Raw genomic sequence first — 17,055 nt, forward strand, 5'->3', positions numbered from 1 at the left:
AGGGGCATTTAAACCGTGTTTTTAAGCTACTGTATCCTCCACCACTTTTCCAAGGGGCAATTAAACCGTCTTGTTAAGCTACTGCGACATGCACTTCTCTTCCAAGGGTCATTTAAACCGTCTTGTTAAGCTACTGCGACCTGCACGTCTCTTCCAAGGGGCATTTAAACCGTATAATTAAGGTACTGCGATCTGCATGTCTTTTCCAAGGGGCATTTAAACTGTCTTGTTAAGCTTCTGCGACCTTCACCTTTCTTCCAAGGTTCATTTAAAACGTCTTGTTAAGCTACTGCGACCTGCATGTCTCTTCCATGGGGCATTTAAACCGTCTTGTTAAGCTACTGTGACCTGCACGTCTCTTCCAAGGGGCATTTAAACCGTCTAATTAAGCTACTGCGACCTGCACGTCTCTTCCAAGAGGCATTTAAACTGTCTTGTTAAGCTACTGCGACCTGCACGTCTCTTCCAAGGGGCATTTAAACCGTCTTGTTAAGCTTCTGCGACCTGCATGTCTCTTCCAAGGGGCATTTAAACCGTCCTCTTAAGCTACTGCGACCTCCACCGCTCTTCCAAGGGGCATTTAAACCGTCTTGTTAAGCTACTGCGACCTGCACGTCTCTTCCAAGGGCCATTTAAACCGTCTTGTTAAGCTACTGCGACCTGCAAGCCTCTTCCAAGGGGCATTTAAACCGTCTTATTAAGCTACGCGACCTGCAAGTGTTTTCCAAGAGGCATTTAAACCATCTTGTTAAGCTACTGCGAACTGCACGTCTCTTCCAAGGGCCATTTAAACCGTCTTGTTAAGCTACTGCGACCTGCACGTCTCTTCCAAGGGGCATTTAAACCGTCTTATTAAGCTACTGCGACCTGCACTTCTCTTCCAAGGGGCATTTAAACTGTCTTGTTAAGCTACTGCGACCTGCACCGCTCTTCAATGGGCATTTAAACCGTCTTGTTAAGCTACTACTACCTGCACGTCTCTTCCAAGGGGCATTTAAACTGTCTTGTTAAGCTACTGCAACCTCCACCACTCTTCCAAGGGGCATTTAAACCGTCTTGTTAAGACACTGCGACCTGCTCGTCTCTTCCACGGGGCATTTAAACCGTCTTGTTGAGCTACTGCGACCTGCATGTCTCTTCCAAGGCGAATTTAAACCGTCTTTTTAAGCTACTGCGACTTGCACGTCTCTTCCAAGGGGCATTTAAACCGTCTTTTAAGCTACTGTAACCTCCACCACTTTTTCAAAGGGCATTTAAACAACCTTGTTAAGCTACTGCGACCTGCACGTCTCTTCCAAGGGGCATTTAAACATTCTTGTTAAGGTACTGCGACCTGCATGTCTCTTCCAAGGGGCATTTAAACTGTCTTGCTAAGCCACTGCGACCTGCACGTCTCTTCCAAGGGGCATTTAAACCGTCTTTTTAAGCTGCTGCAACCTGCATGTTTCTTCCAATGGGCATTTAAACCGTCTTGTTAAGCTACTGCGACTTCCACCGCTCTTCCAAGGGGCAGTTAAACCATCTTGTTAAGCTACTGCGACCTGCACGTCTCTTCCAAGGGGCATTTAAACCATCTTGGTAAGCTACTGCGACCTGCAAGCCTATTCTAAGGGGCATTTAAACCCTCATGTTAAGCTACTGCAACCTGCATGTCTCTTCCAAGGGGTATTTAAACTGTCTTGTTAAGCTACTGCGACCTGCACGTCTCTTCCAAGGGGCATTTACACCGTCTTGTTAAGCTACTGCTACGTGCAGGTCTCTTCCAAGGGGCATGTAAACCGTCTTGTTAAGCTACTGTAACCTCCACCACTTTTTCATGGGGCATTTCAACCGTCTTGTTAAGCTACTGCGACCTGCACATCTCTTCCAAGGGGCATTTAAACCGTCTTATTAAGCTACTGCGACCTGCACTTCTCTTCCAAGGGGCATTTAAACTGTCTTGTTAAGCTACTGCGACCTCCACCGCTCTTCAATGGGCATTTAAACCGTCTTGTTAAGCTACTACTACCTGCACGTCTCTTCCAAGGGGCATTTAAACTGTCTTGTTAAGCTACTGCAACCTCCACCACTCTTCCAGGGGGCATTTAAACCATCTTGTTAAGACACTGCGACCTGCTCGTCTCTTCCAAGGGGCATTTAAACCGTCTTGTTGAGCTACTGCGACCTGCATGTCTCTTCCAAGGCGCATTTAAACCGTCTTTTTAAGCTACTGCGACTTGCACGTCTCTTCCAAGGGGCATTTAAACCGTCTTTTAAGCTACTGTAACCTCCACCACTTTTTCAAAGGGCATTTAAACAGTCTTGTTAAGCTACTGCGAACTGCACGTCTCTTCCAAGGGGCATTTAAACATTCTTGTTAAGGTACTGCGACCTGCATGTCTCTTCCAAGGGGCATTTAAACCGTCTTTTTAAGCTGCTGCGACCTGCATGTTTCTTCCAATGGGCATTTAAACCGTCTTGTTAGGCTACTGCGACTTCCACCGCTCTTCCAAGGGGCAGTTAAACCATCTTGTTAAGCTACTGCGACCTGCACGTCTCTTCCAAGGGGCATTTAAACCGTCTTGGTAAGCTACTGCGACCTGCAAGCCTATTCCAAGGGGCATTTAAACCCTCATGTTAAGCTACTGCAACCTGCATGTCTCTTCCAAGGGGTATTTAAACTGTCTTGTTAAGCTACTGCGACCTGCACGTCTCTTCCAAGGGGCATTTAAACCGTCTTGTTAAGCTACTGCTACGTGCAGGTCTCTTCCAAGGAGCATGTAAACCGTCTTGTTAAGCTACTGTAACCTCCACCACTTTTCCATGGGGCATTTCAACCGTCTTGTTTAGCTACTGCGACCTGCACATCTCTTCCAAGGGGCATTTAAACCGTCTTATTAAGCTACTGCGACCTGCACTTCTCTTCCAAGGGGCATTTAAACTGTCTTGTTAAGCTACTGCGACCTCCTCCGCTCTTTCAAGGGGCATTTAAACCGTCTTTTTAAGCTACTGTATCCTCCACCACTTTTCCAAGGGGCATTTAAACCGTCTTGTTAAGCTACTGCGACATGCACGTCTCTTCCAAGGGGCATTTAAACCGTCTTGTTAAGCTACTGCGACCTGCACGTCTCTTCCAAGGGACATTTAAACCATCTTATTAAGCTACTGCGACCTGTACGTCTCTTCCATCGGGTATTTAAACTGTCTTGTTAAGCTACTGCGAACTCCACCGCTCTTCAAAGGGGCATTTAAACTATCTTGTTAAGCTACTGCGACCTGCACGTCTTTTCCAAAGGGCATTTAAACTGTCTTGTTAAGCTACTGCGACCTCCACGTCTCTTCCAAGGTGCATTTAAACCGTCTTGTTAAGCTACTGTAATCTACACCACTTTTCCAAGGGGCATTTAAACCGTCTTGTTAAGCTACTGCGACCTGCATGTCTCTTCCAAGGGGTATTTAAACCGTCTTTTTAAGCTACTGCGACTTGCACGTCTCTTCCAATGGGCATTTAAACCGTCTTGTTAAGCTACTGCGACTTACACGTCTCTTCCAAGGGGCATTTAAACCTTCTTGTTTAGCTACTGTAACCTCCACCACTTTTCCAATGGTCATTTAAACCGTCTTGTTAAGCTACTGCGACCTGCATGTCTCTTCCAAGGGGCATTTAAACCGTGTTCTTATTCTACTGGGACCTGCACGTCTCTTCCAACGAGCATTTAAACCGTCTTGTTAAGCTACTGCGACCTGCAATACTTTACCAAAGGGTATTTAAACCATCTTGTTAATCTACTGCGACCTGCACGTCTCTTCCAAGGGGCATTTAAACTGTCTTGTTAAGCTACTGCGACCTCCACCGCTCTTCCAAGGGGCAATTAAACTGTCTTGTTAAGCTACTGCGACCTGCACGTCTCTTCCAATGGGCATTTAAACCATTTTGTTAATCTACTGTGACCTCCACCGCTTTTCCAAGGGGGATTTAAACCGTCTTGTTAAGCTACTGCGACCTGCATGTCTCTTCCAAGTGGCATTTAAACCGTCTTTTTAAGCTTCTGCGACTGCACGTCTCTTCCAAGGGGCATTTAAACCGTCTTGTTAAGCTACTGCGACTTGCACGTCTCTTCCAAGGGGCATTTAAACCTTCTTATTTAGCTACTGTAACCTCCAGGACTTTTAAAAGGTGCATTTAAACCATCTTGTAAAGCTACTGCGACCTGCACGTCTCTTCCAAGGCGCATTTAAACCGTCTTTTTAAGCTACTGCGACTTGCACGTCTCTTCCAAGGGGCATTTAAACCGTCTTGTTAAGCTACTGCGACCTGCATGTCTCTTCAAAGGGGCATTTAAACCGTCCTCTTAAGCTACTGCGACCCCCACCGCTCTTCCAAGGGGCATTTAAACCGTCTTGTTAAGCTACTGCGACCTGCACGTCTCTTCCAAGGGCCATTTAAACCGTCTTGTTAAGCTACTGCGACCTGCAAGCCTCTTCCAAGGGGAATTTAAACCGTCTTATTAAGCTACTGCGACCTGCAAATGTTTTCCAAGAGGCATTTAAACCATCTTGTTAAGCTACTGCGAACTGCACGTCTCTTCTAAGGGCCATTTAAACCGTCTTGTTAAGCTACTGCGACCTGCACGTCTCTTCCAAGGGGCATTTAAACCGTCTTATTAAGCTACTGCGACCTGCACTTCTCTTCCAAGTGGCATTTAAACTGTCTTGTTAAGCTACTGCGACCTCCACCGCTCTTCAATGGGCATTTAAACCGTCTTGTTAAGATACTGCGACCTGCTCGTCTCTTCCAAGGGGCATTTAAACTGTCTTGTTAAGCTACTGCAACCTCCACCACTCTTCCAAGGGGCATTTAAACCGTCTTGTTAAGATACTGCGACCTGCTCGTCTTTTCCAAGGGGCATTTAAACTGTCTTGTTAAGCCACTGCAACCTCCACCACACTTCCAAGGGGCATTTAAACCGTCTTGTTAAGATACTGCGACCTGCTCGTCTCTTCCAAGGGGCATTTAAACCGTCTTGTTAAGCTACTGCGACCTGCATGTCTCTTCCAAGGCGCATTTAAACCGTCTCTTTAAGCTACTGCGACTTGCACGTCTCTTCCAAGGAGCATTTAAACCGTCTTTTAAGCTACTGTAACCTCCACCACTTTTCCAAAGGGCATTTAAACCATCTTGTTAAGCTACTGCGACCTGCACGTCTCTTCCAAGGGGCATTTAAACATTCTTGTTAAGCTACTGTGACCTGCATGTCTCTTCCAAGGGGCATTTAAACTGTCTTGCTAAGCCACTGCGACCTGCACGTCTCTTCCAAGGGGCATTTAAACCGTCTTTTTAAGCTGCTGCGACCTGCATGTGTCTTCCAATGGGCATTTAAACCGTCTTGTTAAGCTACTGCGACTTCCACCGCTCTTCCAAGGGGCAGTTAAACCATCTTGTTAAGCTACTGCGACCTGCACGTCTCTTCCAAGGGGCATTTAAACCGTGTTGGTAAGCTACTGCGACCTGCAAGCCTTTTCCAAGGGGTACTTAAACCCTCATGTTAAGCTACTGCAACCTGCATGTCTCTTCCAAGGGGGATTTAAACTGTCTTGTTAAGCTACTGCGACCTGCACGTCTTTTCCAAGGGGCATTTAAACCTTCTTATTAAGCTACTGCGACCTTCACGTCTCTTCCAAGGGGCATTTAAACTGTCTTGTTAAGCTACTGCGACCTCCACCGCTCTCCCAAGTGGCATTTAAACCGTCTTGTTAAGCTACTGCGACCTGCACTACTCTTCCAAGGGGCATTTAAACCGTCTTGTTAAGCTACTGCGACCTGCTCGTCTCTTAAAAGGGGCATTTAAACCGTCTTGTTAAGCTACTGCGACATGCATGTCTCTTCCAAGGCGCATTTAAACCGTCTTTTTAAGCTACTGCGACTTGCACGTCTCTTCCAAGGGGCATTTAAACCGTCTTGTTAAGCTACTGTAACCTCCACCACTTTTCCAAAAGGCATTTAAACCATCTTGTTAAGCTTCTGCGACCTGCACGTCTCTTCCAAGGGGCATTTAAACATTCTTGTTAAGCTACTGCAACCTGCATGTCTCTTCCAAGGGGCATTTAAACTGTCTTTTTAAGCCACTGCGACCTGCACGTCTGTTCGAAGGGGCATTTAAACCGTCTTTTTAAGCTGCTGCGACCTGCATGTCTCTTCCAATGGGCAATTAAACCGTCTTGTTAAGCTACTGCGACTTCCACTGCTCTTCCAAGGGGCATTTAAACCATCTTGTTAAGCTACTGCGACCTGCACGTCTCTTCCAAGGGGCATTTAAACCGTCTTGGTAAGCTACTGCGACCTGTAAGCCTATTCCAAGGGACATTTAAACCCTCATGTTAAGCTACTGCAAACTGCATGTCTCTTCCAAGGGGGATTTAAACTGTCTTGTTAAGCTACTGCGACCTGCACGTCTCTTCCAAGGGGCATTTAAACCGTCATGTTAAGCTACTGCTACGTGCACGTCTATTCCTAGGGGCATTTAAACCTTCTTATTAAGCTACTGCGACCTGCACGTCTCTTCCAAGGGGCATTTAAACTGTCTTGCTAAGCTACTGCGACCTCCACCGCTCTCCCAAATGGCATTTAAACCGTCTTGTTAAGCTACTGCGACCTGCAGTTCTCTTCCAAGGGGCATTTAAACCGTCTTGTTAAGATACTGCGACCTGCACGTCTCTTCCAAGGGATATTTAAACCGTCTTGTTAAGCTATTGTAACCTCCACCATTTTTCCAAGGGGCATTTAAACTGTCTTTTTAAGCTACTGCGACCTGCACGTCTGTTCCAATGGGCATTTAAACCGTCTTATTAAGCTACTGCGACCTGCACTTCTCTACCAAGGGGCATTTAAACCGTCTTGTTAAGCAACTGCGAACTCCACCTCTCTTCCAAGGGGCATTTAAACCATCTTTTTAAGCTACTGCGACCTGCACGTCTCTTCCAAGGGGCATTTAAACCGTCTTGTTAAGCTACTGCGACTTGCACGTCTCTTCCAAGGGTCATTTAAACCGTCTTGTTAAGCTACTGTAACCTCCACCACTTTTCCAAGGGGCATTTAAACTGTCTTGTTAAGCTACTGCGACCTGCATGTCTTTTCCAAGGGGCATTTAAACTGTCTTTTTAAGCTACTGCGACCTGCACGTCTCTTCCAATGGGCATTTAAACCGTCTTGTTAAGCTACTGCGACTTGCACGTCTCTTCCAAGGGGCATTTAAACCGTCTTGTTAAGCTACTGCGACCTGCATATCTCTTCCAAGGGGCATTTAATCCGTCTTGTTAAGCTACTGCGACCTCCACCGCTCTACCAAGGAGCATTTAAACCGTCTTGTTAGCTACTGCGACCTGCACTACTCTACCAAAGGGTATTTAAACCATCTTAATAAGCTACTGCGACCTGCACGTCTCTTCCAAGAGGCATTTAAACCGTCTTGTTAAGCTACTGCGACCTCCACGGCTCTTCCAAGGGGCATTTAAATCGTCTTTTTAAGCTACTGCGACCTGCACGTCTCTTCCAAGGGGCATTTAAACCATCTTGTTAATGTACTGTGACCTCCACCGCTTTTTCAAGGGGCATTTAAACCCTCTTGTTAAGCTACTGCGAACTGCACGTCTCTTCCAACGGGCATTTAAACCGTCTTCTAAAGCTACTGTGCCCTGCACGTCTCTTCCAAGGGGCATTTAAACCGTCTTGTTAAGCTGCTGCGACCTGCACTTCTCTACCAAGGGTCATTTAATCCGTCTTGTTAAGCTACTATGACCTCCAACGCTCTTCCGAGGGGCATTTAAACCGTCTTGTTAAACTACTGCAACCTGCAAGTCTCTTCCAAGCGACATTTAAACCGTCTTATAAAGCTACTGCGACCTGAACATTTCTTCCAAGGGGCATTAAAACCGTCTTGTCAAGCTACTGCGACCTGAACATCTCCTGCAAGGGGTATTTAAACCGTTTTGTTAAGCTACTGCGACCTGCAAGTCTCTTCCAAGGGGCATTTAAACCGTCTTGTTAAGCTACTGTGACCTCCACCGCTCTTCCAAAATGCATTTTCACTGTCTTGTTAAGCTACTGTGACCTGCACGTCTCTCCCAAGGGGCATTTAAACCGTCTTGTTAAGCTACTGCCAACTGCACGTCTCTTCCAAGGGGCATTTAAACCGTCTTGTTAAGCTTCTGCGACCTGCACGTCTCTTCCAAGGGGGATTTTAACCGTCTTGTTAAGCTACTGCGAACTTCACGTCTCTTCCAAGGGGCATTTAAACTGTCTTGTTAAGCTACTGCGACCTCCACCGCTCTTCCAAGGGGCATTTAAACCGTCTTTTTAAGCTACTGCGACCTGCACGTCTCTTCCAAGGGGCATTTAAACCGTCTTGTTAAGCTTCTGTGACCTGCAAGTCTTTTCCAAGGGGCATTTAAGCCATCTTGTTAAGCTACTGCGACTTGCATGTCTCTTCCAAGGTGCATTTAAAAAGCTTTGTTAAGCTACTGCGACCTGCATGTCTCTTCCAAGGGGCATTTAAACCGTCTTGTTAAACTGCTGCGACTTGCATGTCTCTTCCAAGGATCATTTAAACTGTGTTGTTAGGCTACTGTAACCTCCACCACTTTTCCATGGGGCATTTATACCGTCTTGTTAAGCTACTGCGACCTGCACATCTCTTCCAAGGGGCATTTTAAAAGCTTTGTTATGCTACTGCGACCTGCATGTCTCTTCCAAGGGGCATTTAATCCGTCTTGTTAAGCTGTTGTGACCGGCATGTCTCTTCCAAGGGGCATTTAAATCGTCTTGTTAACCTACTGCGACCTCCACCGCACTTCCAAGGGGCATTTAAACCGTCTTGTTAAGCTACTGCGACCTGCACGTCTCTTTCAAGGGGCATTTGAACTGTCTTGTTAAGCTACTGCGACCTCCACCGCTCTTCCAAGGAGCATTTAAACCGTGTTTTTAAGCTACTGCGACCTGCACGTCTCTTCCAAGGGGCATTTAAACCGTCTTGTTAAGCTACTGCGACCTGCAGGTCTCTTCCAAGTTGCATTTAAACCGTCTTATTAAGCTACTGCGACCTCCACGTCTCTTCCAATGGGCATTTAAACTGTCTTTTTAAGCTACTGTGACCTCCACCGCTCTTCCAAGGGGCATTTAAACCGTTTTGTTAAGCTACTGCGACCTGCACTTCTCTTACAAGGGGCATTTAAACCGTCTTGTTAAGCTACTGCGACCTGCACGTCTCTTCCAAGGGGCATTTAAACCGTCTTAAAAAGTTACTGCGACCTGCACGTCTCTTGCAAGGGGTATTTAAACCATCTTGTTAAGCTACTGAGACCTGCACATCTCTTCCAAGGGGCATTTAAACTGTCTCGTTAAGCTACTGCGACCTGCACGTCTCTTCCAAGAGGCATTTAAACTGTCTTGTTAAGCTACTGCGACCTGCACGTCTCTTCCAATGGGCATTTAAACCGTCTTGTTAAGCTGCTGCGACCTGCACGTCTCTTACAAGGGACATTTAAACCGTCTTGTTAAGCTACTGCGACCTCCACCGATCTTCCAAGGGGCATGTAAACCGTCTTGTTAAGCTACTGCGATGAGCACGTCTCTTACAAGGGGCATTTAAACCGTCTTGTTAAGCTACTGCGACCTGCACGTCTCTTCCAAGGGACATTTAAACCGTTTTGTTAAGCTACTGCGACCACCACCGCTCTTCCAAGGGGCATTTAAACCGTCTTGTTAAGCTACTGTGACCTGCACGTCTCTACCAAGGGGCATTTAAACCTTCTTGTTAAGCTACTGCGACCTGCACGTCTTTTTCAAGGGGCATTTAAACCGTCTTTTTAAGCTACTGCGACCTCCACCGCTCTTCCAAGGGGCATTTAAACCATCTTGTTAAGCTACTGCGACCTGCACTTCTCTTCTAAGGGACATTTAAACCGTCTTTTTAAGCTAATGCGACCTGCACGTCTCTTCCAAGGGTCATTTAAACCATTTTGTTAAGCTACTGCGACCTGCACTTCTCTTACAAGGGGCATTTAAACCGTCTTGTTAAGCTACTGCGACCTGCACGTCTCTTCCAAGGGGCATTTAAACCGTCTTAAAAAGTTACTGCGACCTGCACGTCTCTTGCAAGGGGTATTTAAACCATCTTGTTAAGCTACTGAGACCTGCACATCTCTTCCAAGGGGCATTTAAACTGTCTCGTTAAGCTACTGCGACCTGCACGTCTCTTCCAAGAGGCATTTAAACTGTCTTGTTAAGCTACTGCGACCTGCACGTCTCTTCCAATGGGCATTTAAACCGTCTTGTTAAGCTGCTGCGACCTGCACGTCTCTTACAAGGGACATTTAAACCGTCTTGTTAAGCTACTGCGACCTCCACCGATCTTCCAAGGGGCATGTAAACCGTCTTGTTAAGCTACTGCGATGAGCACGTCTCTTACAAGGGGCATTTAAACCGTCTTGTTAAGCTACTGCGACCTGCACGTCTCTTCCAAGGGACATTTAAACCGTTTTGTTAAGCTACTGCGACCACCACCGCTCTTCCAAGGGGCATTTAAACCGTCTTGTTAAGCTACTGTGACCTGCACGTCTCTACCAAGGGGCATTTAAACCTTCTTGTTAAGCTACTGCGACCTGCACGTCTTTTTCAAGGGGCATTTAAACCGTCTTTTTAAGCTACTGCGACCTCCACCGCTCTTCCAAGGGGCATTTAAACCATCTTGTTAAGCTACTGCGACCTGCACTTCTCTTCTAAGGGACATTTAAACCGTCTTTTTAAGCTAATGCGACCTGCACGTCTCTTCCAAGGGTCATTTAAACCATTTTGTTAAGCTACTGCGACCTGCATTTCTCTTCCAAGGGGCATTTAAACCGTCTTGTTAAGCTACTGCGAACTGCATGTCTCTTCCAAGGGTCATTTAAACTGTCTTGTTAAGCTACTGCGATCTGCACGTCTCTTCAAAGGGGCATTTAAACTGTCTTGTTAAGCTACTGCGACCTCCACCTCTCTTCCAGGGGGCAATTAAACCATCTTGTTAAGCTACTGCGACCTGCTCGTCTCTTCCAAGGGGCATTTAAACCGTCTTGTTAAGCCACTGCGACCTGCACGTCTCTTCCAATGCGCATTTAAACCGTCTATTTAAGCTACTGCGACTTGCACGTCTCTTCCAAGGGGATTTAAACCATCTAATTAAGCTACTGTAACCTCCACCACTTTTCCAAGGGGCATTTAAACCGTCTTGTTAAGCTACTGCGACCTGAATGTCTCTTCCAAGGGGCATTTAAACCGTCTTAAAAAGTTACTGCGACCTGCACGTCTCTTGCAAGGGGTATTTAAACCATCTTGTTAAGCTACTGAGACCTGCACATCTCTTCCAAGGGGCATTTAAACTGTCTCGTTAAGCTACTGCGACCTGCACGTCTCTTCCAAGAGGCATTTAAACTGTCTTGTTAAGCTACTGCGACCTGCACGTCTCTTCCAATGGGCATTTAAACCGTCTTGTTAAGCTGCTGCGACCTGCACGTCTCTTACAAGGGGCATTTAAACCGTCTTGTTAAGCTACTGCGACCTCCACCGATCTGCCAAGGGGCATGTAAACCGTCTTGTTAAGCTACTGCGATGAGCACGTCTCTTACAAGGGGCATTTAAACCGTCTTGTTAAGCTGCTGCGACCTGCACGTCTCTTACAAGGGACATTTAAACCGTCTTGTTAAGCTACTGCGACCACCACCGCTCTTCCAAGGGGCATTTAAACCGTCTTGTTAAGCTACTGTGACCTGCATGTCTCTACCAAGGGGCATTTAAACCTTCTTGTTAAGCTACTGCGACCTGCACTTCTCTTCTAAGGGACATTTAAACCGTCTTTTTAAGCTAATGCGACCTGCACGTCTCTTCCAAGGGTCATTTAAACCATTTTGTTAAGCTACTGCGACCTGAATTTCTCTTCCAAGGGGCATTTAAACCGTCTTGTTAAGCTACTGCGAACTGCATGTCTCTTCCAAGGGTCATTTAAACTGTCTTGTTAAGCTACTGCGATCTGCACGTCTCTTCAAAGGGGCATTTAAACTGTCTTGTTAAGCTACTGCGACCTCCACCTCTCTTCCAGGGGGCAATTAAACCGTCTTGTTAAGCTACTGCGACCTGCTCGTCTCTTCCAAGGGGCATTTAAACCGTCTTGTTAAGCCACTGCGACCTGCACGTCTCTTCCAATGCGCATTTAAACCGTCTATTTAAGCTACTGCGACTTGCACGTCTCTTCCAAGGGGATTTAAACCATCTAATTAAGCTACTGTAACCTCCACCACTTTTCCAAGGGGCATTTAAACCGTCTTGTTAAGCTACTGCGACCTGAATGTCTCTTCCAAGGGGCATTTAAACCGTCTTGTTACGCTACTGCAACCTCCACCGCTCTTCCAAGGGGCATTTAAACCATCTTGTTAAGCTACTGCGACCTGCTCGTTTCTTCCAAGCGACAATTAAACCGTCTTGGTAAGCTACTGCGACATGCAAGCCTATTCCAAGGGGCATTTAAACCCTCTTGTTAAGCTATTGCAACCTGCACGTCTCTTCCAAGGGGGATTTAAACCGTCTTGTTAAGCTACTGTGACCTGCTCGTCTCTTCCAATTGGCATTTAAACCGTCTTGTTAAGCTACTGCGACATGCACGTCTCTTCCAAGGGGCATTTAAACCGTCTTGTTAAGCTACTGCGACCTCCACCACTTTTCAAAGGGGCATTTAAACCATCTTGTTAAGCTACTTGGACCTGCACGTCTCTTCCAAGGGGCATTTAAACCGTCTTATTAAGCTACTGTGAACTGCACGTCTCTACCAAGGGGCATTTAAACCGTCTTGGTAAGCTCCTGCGACCTGCAAGCCTATTCCAAGGGGCATTTAAACAATGTTGTTAAGCTATTGCAACCTGCACGTCTCTTCCAAGGGGGATTTAAATGTCTTGTTAAGCTACTGCGACCTTCTCGTCTCTTCCAAGGGACATTTAAACCGCCTTGTTAAGCTACTGTGACCTGCACGTCTCTTCCAAGGGGCATTTAAACCGTCTTGTTTAGCTACTGCGACCTGCACGTCTCTTCCAAGGGGCATTTAAACCGTCTTGTTTAGCTACTGCGACCTGCACGTCTCTACCAAGGGGCATTTAAACCGTCTTGTTAAGCTACTGTGACCTCCACCGCTCTTCCAAAGGGCATTTTCACTGTCTTGTTAAGCTACTGTGACCTGCACGTCTCTCCCAAGGGGCATTTAATCTGCCTTGTTAAGCTACTGCGACCTGTACGTCTCTTCCAAGGGGCATTTAAACCGTCTTGTTAACCTACTGCGACCTCCACCGCACTTCCAAGGGGCATTTAAACCGTCTTGTTAAGCTACTGCGACCTGCACGTCTCTTTCAAGGGGCATTTGAACTGTCTTGTTAAGCTACTGCGACCTCCACCGCTCTTCCAAGGGGCATTTAAACCGTCTTTTTAAGCTACTGCGACCTGCACGTCTCTTCCAAGGGGCATTTAAACCGTCTTGTTAAGCTACTGAGACCTGCAGGTCTCTTCCAAGTTGCATTTAATCCGTCTTATTAAGCTACTGCGACCTCCACGTCTCTTCCAATGGGCATTTAAACCGTCTTTTTAAGCTACTGTGACCTCCACCGCTCTTCCAAGGGGCATTTAAACCGTCTTTTTAAGCTACTGCGACCTGAACTTCTCTTCCAAGGGGCATTTAAACCGTCTTAAAAAGTTACTGCGACCTGCACGTCTCTTGCAAGGGGTATTTAAACCGTCTTGTTAAGCTACTGAGACCTGCACGTCTCTTCCAAGGGGCATTTAAACGGTCTCCTTAAGCTACTGCGACCTGCACGTCTCTTCCAAGGGGCATTTAAACTGTCTTGTTAAGCTACTGCGACCTGCACGTCTCTTCCAATGGGCATTTAAACCGTCTTGTTAAGCTGCTGCGACCTGCACGTCTCTTACAAGGGGCATTTAAACCGTCTTGTTAAGCTACTGCGACCTCCACCGATCTTCCAAGGGGCATTTAAACCGTCTTGTTAAGCTACTGCGATGAGCACGTCTCTTACAAGGGGCATTTAAACTGTCTTGTTAAGCTACTGCGACCTGCACGTCTCTTCCAAGGGGCATTTAAACTGTCTTGTTAAGCTACTGCGACCTGCATGTCTCTTGCAATATGCATTTAAACCGTCTTGTTAAGCTAATGCGACCTGCACGTCTCTTCCAAGGGGCATTTAAACCGTTTTGTCTAGCTACTGCGACCTCCACGTCTCTTACAGGGGGCACTTAAACCGTCTTATTAAGCTGCTGCGACCTACATGTCTCTTCCAAAAGGCATTTAAACCGTCTTATTAAGCTACTGCGACCTGCACGTCTCTTCCAAGGGGCATTTAAACCGTCTTGTTAAGCTACTGCGACCTGCACGTCTCTTCCAAGGGACATTTAAACCTTCTTATTAAGCTACCGCGACCTGCACGTCTCTTCCAAGGGGCATTTAAACCATCTTGTTAAGCTACTGCGACCACCACCGCTCTTCCAAGGGGCATTTAAACCGTCTTGTTAAGCTACTGTCACCTCCACCGCTCTTCCAAGGGGCATTTAAACCGTCTTGTTAAGCTACTGTGACCTGTACGTTTCTACCAAGGAGCATTTAAACCGTCTTAAAAAGTTACTGCGACCTGCACGTCTCTTGCAAGGGGTATTTAAACCGTCTTGTTAAGCTACTGAGACCTGCACGTCTCTTCCAAGGGGCATTTAAACTGTCTCCTTAAGCTACTGCGACCTGCACGTCTCTTCCAAGGGGCATTTAAACTGTCTTGTTAAGCTACTGCGACCTGCACGTCTCTTCCAATGGGCATTTAAACCGTCTTGTTAAGCTGCTGCGACCTGCACGTCTCTTACAAGGGGGCATTTAAACCGTCTTGTTAAGCTACTGCGACCTCCACCGATCTTCCAAGGGGCATTTAAACCGTCTTGTTAAGCTACTGCGATGAGCACGTCTCTTACAAGGGGCATTTAAACTGTCTTGTTAAGCTACTGCGACCTCCACCGATCTTCCAAGGGGCATTTAAACCGTCTTGTTAAGCTACTGCGAACTGCATGTCTTTTGCAATGGGCATTTAAACCGTCTTGTTAAGCTACTGCGACCTGCACGTCTCTTCCAAGGGGCATTTAAACCGTTTTGTCTAGCTACTGCGACCTCCACGTCTCTTACAGGGGGCACTTAAACCGTCTTATTAAGCTGCTGCGACCTACATGTCTCTTCCAAAAGGCATTTAAACCGTCTTATTAAGCTACTGCGACCTGCACGTCTCTTCCAAGGGGCATTTAAACCGTCTTGTTAAGCTACTGTGACCTGCACGTCTCTTCCAAGGGACATTTAAACCTTCTTATTAAGCTACCGCGACCTGCACGTCTCTTCCAAGGGGCATTTAAACCATCTTGTTAAGCTACTGCGACCACCACCGCTCTTCCAAGGGGCATTTAAACCGTCTTGTTAAGCTACTGTGACCTGCACGTCTCTACCAAGGGGCATTTAAACCTTCTTGTTAAGCTACTGCGACCTGCACGTCTTTTCCAAGGGGCATTTAAACCATCTTGTTAAGCTACTGCCTACCTGCACTTCTCTTCTAAGGGACATTTAAACTGTCTTTTTAAGCTAATGCGACCTGCACGTCTCTTCCAAGGGTCATTTAAACCGTCTTGTTAAGCTACTGCGACCTGCATTTCTCTTCCAAGGGGCATTTAAACCGTCTTGTTAAGCTACTGCGAACTGCACGTCTCTTCCAAGGGTCATTTAAACCGTCTTATTAAGCTACTGCGTCCTGCATGTCTCTTCCAAGGGGCTTTTAAACTGTCTTGATAAGCTACTGCGACCTGCACGTCTCTTCCAAGGGGCATTTAAACCGTCTTGTTAAGCTACTGAGACCTGCAGGTCTCTTCCAAGTTGCATTTAAACCGTCTTATTAAGCTACTGCGACCTCCACGTCTCTTCCAATGGGCATTTAAACCGTCTTTTTAAGCTACTGTGACCTCCACCGCTCTTCCAAGGGGCATTTAAACCGTATTTTTAAGCTACTGCGACCTGAACTTCTCTTCCAAGGGGCATTTAAACCGTCTTGTTAAGCTACTGTGACCTGTACGTTTCTACCAAGGGGCATTTAAACCGTCTTAAAAAGTTACTGCGACCTGCACGTCTCTTGCAAGGGGTATTTAAACCGTCTTGTTAAGCTACTGCGTCCTGCATGTCTCTTCCAAGGGGCATTTAAACTGTCTTGATAAGCTACTGCGATCTGCACGTCTCTACAAAGGGGCATTTAAACTGTCTTGTTAAGCTACTGCGACCTCCACCCCTCTTCCAGGGGGCAATTTAACCGTCTTGTTAAGCTACTGCGACCTGCTCGTCTCTTCCAAGGGGCATTTAAACCGTCTTGTTAAGCCACTGCGACCTGCACGTCTCTTCCAATGCGCATTTAAACCGTCTATTTAAGCTACTGCAACTTGCACGTCTCTTCCAAGGGGCATTTAAACCGTCTAATTAAGCTACTGTAGCCTCCACCACTTTTCCAAGGGGCATTTAAACCGTCTTGTTAAGTTACTGCGACCTGAATGTCTCTTCCAAGGGGCATTTAAACCGTCTTGTTAAGCCACTGCGACCTGCACGTCACTTCCAAGTGGCATTTAAACAGTCTTTTTAAGCTGCTGCGACCTGCACGTCTCTTCCAAGGGGCATTTAAACCGTCTTGTTAAGCTACTGCGACCTGCACGTCTCTTCCAAGGGACATTTAAACCTTCTTATTAAGCTACCGCGACCTGCACGTCTCTTCCAAGGGGCATTTAAACCGTCTTGTTAAGCTACTGCGACCACCACCGCTCTTCCAAGGGGCATTTAAACCGTCTTGTTAAGCTACTGTGACCTGCACGTCTCTACCAAGGGGCATTTAAACCTTCTTGTTAAGCTACTGCGACCTGCACGTCTTTTCCAAGGGGCATTAAAACCGTCTTTTTAAGCTCCTGCGACCTCCACCGCTCTTCCAAGGGGCATT

Source organism: Phyllobates terribilis, unplaced genomic scaffold (genome assembly GCF_046119375.1).
Source record: "Phyllobates terribilis strain yellow unplaced genomic scaffold, ASM4611937v1 Scaffold_15__1_contigs__length_34870131, whole genome shotgun sequence".
NCBI lineage: Eukaryota > Metazoa > Chordata > Amphibia > Anura > Dendrobatidae > Phyllobates > Phyllobates terribilis.